This window comes from Gracilinanus agilis, chromosome 2 (genome assembly GCF_016433145.1).
Source record: "Gracilinanus agilis isolate LMUSP501 chromosome 2, AgileGrace, whole genome shotgun sequence".
NCBI classification, from domain to species: domain Eukaryota; kingdom Metazoa; phylum Chordata; class Mammalia; order Didelphimorphia; family Didelphidae; genus Gracilinanus; species Gracilinanus agilis.
Window position 1 is genome coordinate 694,381,930 of NC_058131.1, and position 6,000 is coordinate 694,387,929.

The window sequence follows — 6,000 nt, forward strand, 5'->3', positions numbered from 1 at the left end:
AAGGAGCTTACGATCTTGTTTCCATTCATAATTATTCTTACCTTCTGAGAGAAATATATCTCCAGATTGGAAACCACTTTTTGAGCAAGGAGAGCATCTTCTAACTTCTTTGTAGCCCCCTAAATCCTTAGGAGAGTACAGTGCACACAGTGGGTAGCTTGCTGTTAGGATCCTCTCTCTTCTCAAATAACAGTATATTCCCACAGTAGTATGAAAACTCCTTGAAGGTAGAGATTTTTCAAAAATCTCCTCATTTACCCAGAACATAGCAATCCTTGTTGGACTGAATTACCATAAGAAAGTACCTTATGGAAGGTCAAGGGTGTTTTTGATTCTCTTTCTACCCCCAGCACTTAGCACAATGCCTGGAACATGGTAAGCTGGTGCCAATGTCAAAATATTAGGGAAAATATTTCCTGCTTGCAAAACGATACTTCCATATTTCATGAGGTTGCTATAAAGGAGCATTATATACATCTTTTTTTTGTTTCGGTGGGGGGTTGGGAGGCAGACCTGTGAATAGAACAGTGTGGAAAATTCCTGGTGTGAAAACTCCTTCCATGGATAGGACAGGCCACTAAACTGTCTCAATCATGTGTGACAAAGAAAGAAGTCAAAGGATGGAGGCCAAAAATGGAGTGCTAGTTCAGAGAATTCACAAGAGGGCCGTTTGGCCTGGGACACAGAGTGACCTATGGTCACTTACCCTATGGTCATGGCAGCTAGTAAACTTGAGAGCCATGGCATTAAATAAATAAAACAGAAGCTGAATAGATATCCTTGATTGTTGGCACTCTATCCCTCCCCAAATGATCATATTATATTATATTTCTTCTATAGTATCCTCCTTCCAGCATAATGACAGCTCACTGTTAATCATCTTTGTATCCCCAGCTCCCAAGATAGTGCCTTGGATATAGTAGATGTGTTCTTTTTGAATTGAACTGGATAAATTAAATAAAGAAAAAAGATTGGGCACATCTTTTGAATCTCCCAACTTCCTTTAATACAACTATGTCTGTGATTTTGGAATCTATCTAAGATTTTCTTTCTGCCTCAGAGGATCCTGACCACCATCCCTAGAAGGAGGCAGCTGGTGATACTGGGCTTGGAGTCAGAAAGACACGAGTTCAGATCCACTTCAGATACTTAACTAGCTAGGTGACCTTCTGCATGTCACTGAGCCATTCTGAAACTCAGTTTTCTTATTTATAAAATAAGGGGCTTGGACTCAATAGCTTCAAAGGTCCTTTTCAGTTCATCCCTAGAAATTCTGTCCTTTGCTATAGGCCTAGAAATTTGGGCAGGGAAAGTGGTGGTCATCTAACCCTGGCCATATGTGTTAAGATATTCCCTACCACAGGACACTATAGTCTACTTCCTTGAAAATTCAGCCTCTGAGATGTCCTGATCCACTGTTGGCTACTTTTCCCAGCATATTCCATTAGCGCTGAAGCCAGAGTGACTTCCACTAGAGGATTCATTAAATGAACCATCTAATGGGCCCCTAGCAACTCTCCAATTTCTAATGACAGCCACGGTAGCCAGTACATAATGGAAAATAAACATTGGAACAGATGTCTTTCTCAAGTGGGAGTCAGCCCTGGAAAACAGGGCAAATAAATACCATCTTTCTGAAATGCCTACCTTTGTTCTGCTCAGAAATTCCTTTCCTCGCATTAGAAGCAAAGCACTACAGCTTACCTCGTAGTTAGCTCCCTAAAGAAAGCAATGTGCCTTCTATCCAAAAGGTACCCCTATTCTCTGCAAGTGACCACTACACAAACCACTCCTAAGCTCTCATGACCCCATACCATCACTTTAACTGGATACCTCCAAAGAGGATTGGTTTTATTTCTATGGGTAGCACTCTCTTCACCAGCACTGATGACTACCCTTCTGTCTTCTTATTCTGTGTAATTTTTATGTTTCCCAATAAATCCTTTCTATCCCTATCACCAAATCTGTTCCCTAAACTACAATCCCACCTGGGAGGCAGCACAGTTCAGTGGACAGGGTTCTAGACTTCAAGTCGGAATGATTGGGTTGAAATTCCACTTTTGACCTTTATTAGTTATATAACTATGGGCAAGTGATCTAACCTCCCTGGTCCTCGGATTTATCTCTAAATCTTTCTTTCTTCTCTAAAATGAAGAGAAAAGGGCCAGTAGCATCTGTCTTGCAGGGCTGTGTTAAGGCACAATTGAGATGACTCCAGTGCCTTGCAGATCTTAAAGTGTGCTGTAAATGTCAGTAACAAATATTTTCACTTGCCCACTGAACATCTCCATCTAACACTCTTGATAATATCTCAAATTCGATATGCCCCAGAATCTCCTGAGTGACCCTTTCCCCTACAAAATCTCCACTAAATGGCCATTTGTTCTCCATTATAAGTGGGAAAAGGGGGATAGGGAGGCAGAGGGAGACTGGAACTCCTAGATGAGGAAACTCCCTCCATCAATGCAGACCAGCATCTTTACTGCATCTCAATCTTCAAGAATTGCCTAGGGCACTGTTTGCTAAATAACTCCAGACAAGTCAGTTGGAGTTGGTTGAAAAGGGGAGTCACAAGGAACATCTCTTTGGCAGCAATGTGTAGGATGGATTGGGATAAGGAAAAAGTAAAGTGATTTGTTGGAGTGGCCATTGTGATCATCTAAGTAAATAAATATACATGAAATTGAAACGCTTTTTGCATGGCCAGTAAGTCCTCCGAGAACTCAGAGAAGGAAAAAAATGTTATAGCATTTAAAACAGTGCCTTACACATACTTAAGAAAGAGGACAGGACTTGAGAGTCAGGAGAGATCTGGGTTTCTTCCTAACTCCAACACAGACCAGCTATGAGACCCTGGGCAAGTCACTTCATCTCTGAGCCTCAGTTTCCACATCTATAGAATGGGGATAATAGCACTTGCAATACTTGCCACATATAGAATCAAAGGAGATAATATGTATATAAAGAGCATAAGTCTTTTTAAAAGTGCTCTATAAACATCAATTACTACTATTTTGTCATTCAAAAGCTTGAGCAAGCACTTCCCTGGCCTTGTACCTGGGAAGGAAATTTCTCCATGTTTAGTTTCAATTGCTACTCGGGTGCTTCGGGATTAACACCAATTCCTTTGGTGACTAATTACTTTACTTGGAGCTGTGATTAATATTTTAGAAGTAGAACAAGACCATCTGACTTACTGTTGTGGGGCCCCATCCTAGAGACTATATCCAGACTGAGAGCATGTACCCTGACCCAAGAGGCTGGGTAATGTTGGGGTAATGGGGGCTAGTGAAGCCTCAAGGTCTCATTGCAATCTGAGCAGGTCCAGGATACAGCCAAGGTGAGAAGAGGGGAGCTCGGCTCATCAGATCCTATATACCCCACAGCCATTTGTCCATGTGACCTCTTAGGAGAGATGCTTCAGTGATCTGAGAAGATCTGCTTCCCCTTCCTGGCGGTGGGAAGTCCAGATAGGGTCGGTCACACATTGCATGTTTTGGGTCTTTTTAAATATATTGATCAATCGTAGCAACTGTTTTTCCCTCTCTTAAAAAAATACTATTTGTCATGTGGGATGGCTCTCTTGGAAGGGAAGGATACATGGGATATTATAATGATGTAAGAAATGGAGACGATCAAGAAAAATTTATTTTCTAAAAATAAAGAAAAGAAGGTACATTCTAGCACCACCCATTAGTACCCCCTTGTTCTTCCTCCTCCTGGCTATGGCCACCTGGAGGCATGGAGCAGCTTCAAGTGACTGTTTCCAAAGCAGGTCAGCGATCCCACCCTCTTGCCTCTGAACTCCACAGGGACCAGAGAGAGCACCACCACCACGTTGGGAGGAGGGGAGGCAGGGGAGGGGAACAGCTGAGTCCTCACGATAAAGACAGGTGCTCCTCCGCTTGGCCAACCCCTCCCTCCCCACCCGGGTGCACCTGCTGGGCTCCAGGCTAAAAAGGTTCTGAATGAGCCCTGGGGAAGGAGAGCCACAGGTGACCTTGGGGAGGGATCGTCTTTCCCTCTTGATTCTAGTAAATGGAGATCAGTTGTCTTTCTTGGGGCTGATCACAGCCACTTCAGCCCACTACCTGCCTTGTAACCTACTACCAAGCTGCCTCTCGTTTTACTAAATGGTTATTGGATGCCCTAGAATGATCGAGTTCAACACTAAAACGGCCAGAGTAGTGCCAGGGATGAAAATGCCAATTTGTGTCCTTGGCACAAACACTGCCCACTAACAGGGAGTAAACAGAGAGGCTTCGAGCCTCTCGTCCACCACTGATGGTCAGACTCCCAGCACTCTGCCTAAAAGCAGGCTGTGGTCAGAAGAAGTAGTTCCAGCAGCCTCCCAGATCTGACCATATGGTGCCTCAGGCTAAGACAGCAGCAATAGCTGCTGCTGCCTGGCCCCTCCAGACACCCATTTTGTGAGCATCTTGTCCCCTCCAAATCCCAGGGGCCTCTGAGCACATACACACAGAGAACATCTACCCAGAGGTCTGTCTGGCCAGCTCTGCAGACCATGAAACTGAGAACAGCCTGGATCAACCGGAGAGGGACCACATGGGACCAGGACCATGGGCCATGGGCCCCACCATCTCCTCACATCAGGGGGCAGGATGCCCCCCACAATCAGGCAGGGCAGATTCCCAGGGAAGCCAGGCCTCAAGAGGGCAGACCTCACTAGCATCCCTCTTCTAGTCCTAGCCCCAACCTCCAGCCTTCCCCACTCATTAGAAGAAAACCTTGTCTTACAGGGACTCCAGGAGTTTATTTTTCTTCTCTAAGCCTTCATCTCATCACCTGGAAAATGGGAATAATAATACTTGCTCTGTCTCCCCCAAGGCTGCTTGGAGAAAAGTGCTCTGTTAAAACCTTAAAACACTGAGTAAATGTGAAATCCATTTTTTCCTCAATTTCTTCGAAGAGTTAAACCATTAAAGTGGTTTGTAAATATAATTTTTTTTTACTATTTAATACACTGGAAGAAGATCCTAGTAGAATAGAATCTCTTATGAATTCCTTTCAGCCTGAGAAAAATCAATAACAAATAGTCATTCTAAGCTAAGACAGAGCATCCTAAGGCAGGGCCATCAAAGCTTTGCCTCAGGGCACCAATAGCTGATGATATGGCTCATTTTCTTCCTTTGGGCAGACAGAGATGGCCAACCGGAATGTGGTGGTCAGGACACCTTACTGGGGCCAGAACTAGGAATTCTTGGCCTCTGTCCCAGTTTGGTCACTTCTTGAGTCCTCCATTTAGCTCTGGGCATCACAGCTTAGGGAGATGTTACAGATTAAAGGATGTCTTAAAGAGAGTGACCAGGATGGAACTCACAGTTCTCTCTCTCCCTGACCCTGGGCAATTCATTATCCCCAGAAGCTGTGATCACTGACATTCCTCTCCTAAGGTCTGTCCCTCCCCCTGAAGCCCTTCTCCTAGCATAGTGTACCTGGAATTAGACTGTATATTGCTGAAAGCAGCCCTCATCCCTACCTTGCTCAGCTGCTCTCCACTCCAACTCTCTATAGATTCCCAGAATTGGACAGGACCACAGAGGTGAACTGGGTCAATCTGTACCTGAACAAGATTACCCTGTGCAAGAGTCAACACGGAGGTCATGCGATCTTTGCTCAAAGACCTTCTTCCCAGGGAGCAGGCACACTCGCCGGGGATGCCCTTTCCCACTTTGGTCAGCTTTAATTATTAGAAAGCTTGTCTTTGGGGCAGCTGGGTGGCTCAGTGGGTTGAGAGCCAGGCCTAGAGATGGGAGGTCCTAGGTTCAAATTTGCCTTCAAACACTTCCCAGCGGTGTAACCCTGGGCAAGTCACTTAACCCCCATTGCGTAGCCCTTACTGCTATTCTGCCTTGGAACCAATACACAATATTGATTCTAAGGTGGAAGGTAAGGTAGAAAGAAAGAAAGAAAGAAAGAAAGAAAGAAAGAAAGAAAGAAAGAAAGAAAGAAAGAAAGAAAGAAAGAAAGAAAGAAAGA

The 6,000-nt window shown here is 44.5% G+C and overlaps 1 protein-coding gene across 2 annotated transcripts in view; it reads right to left on the reverse strand.

The window, feature by feature from the left end:
• The window catches only part of HK1 (hexokinase 1), a 64,652-nt gene that overhangs the window by 57,687 nt on the left and 965 nt on the right, over positions 1 to 6,000 (reverse strand). The gene's annotated exons all lie outside the window — the stretch shown is intronic.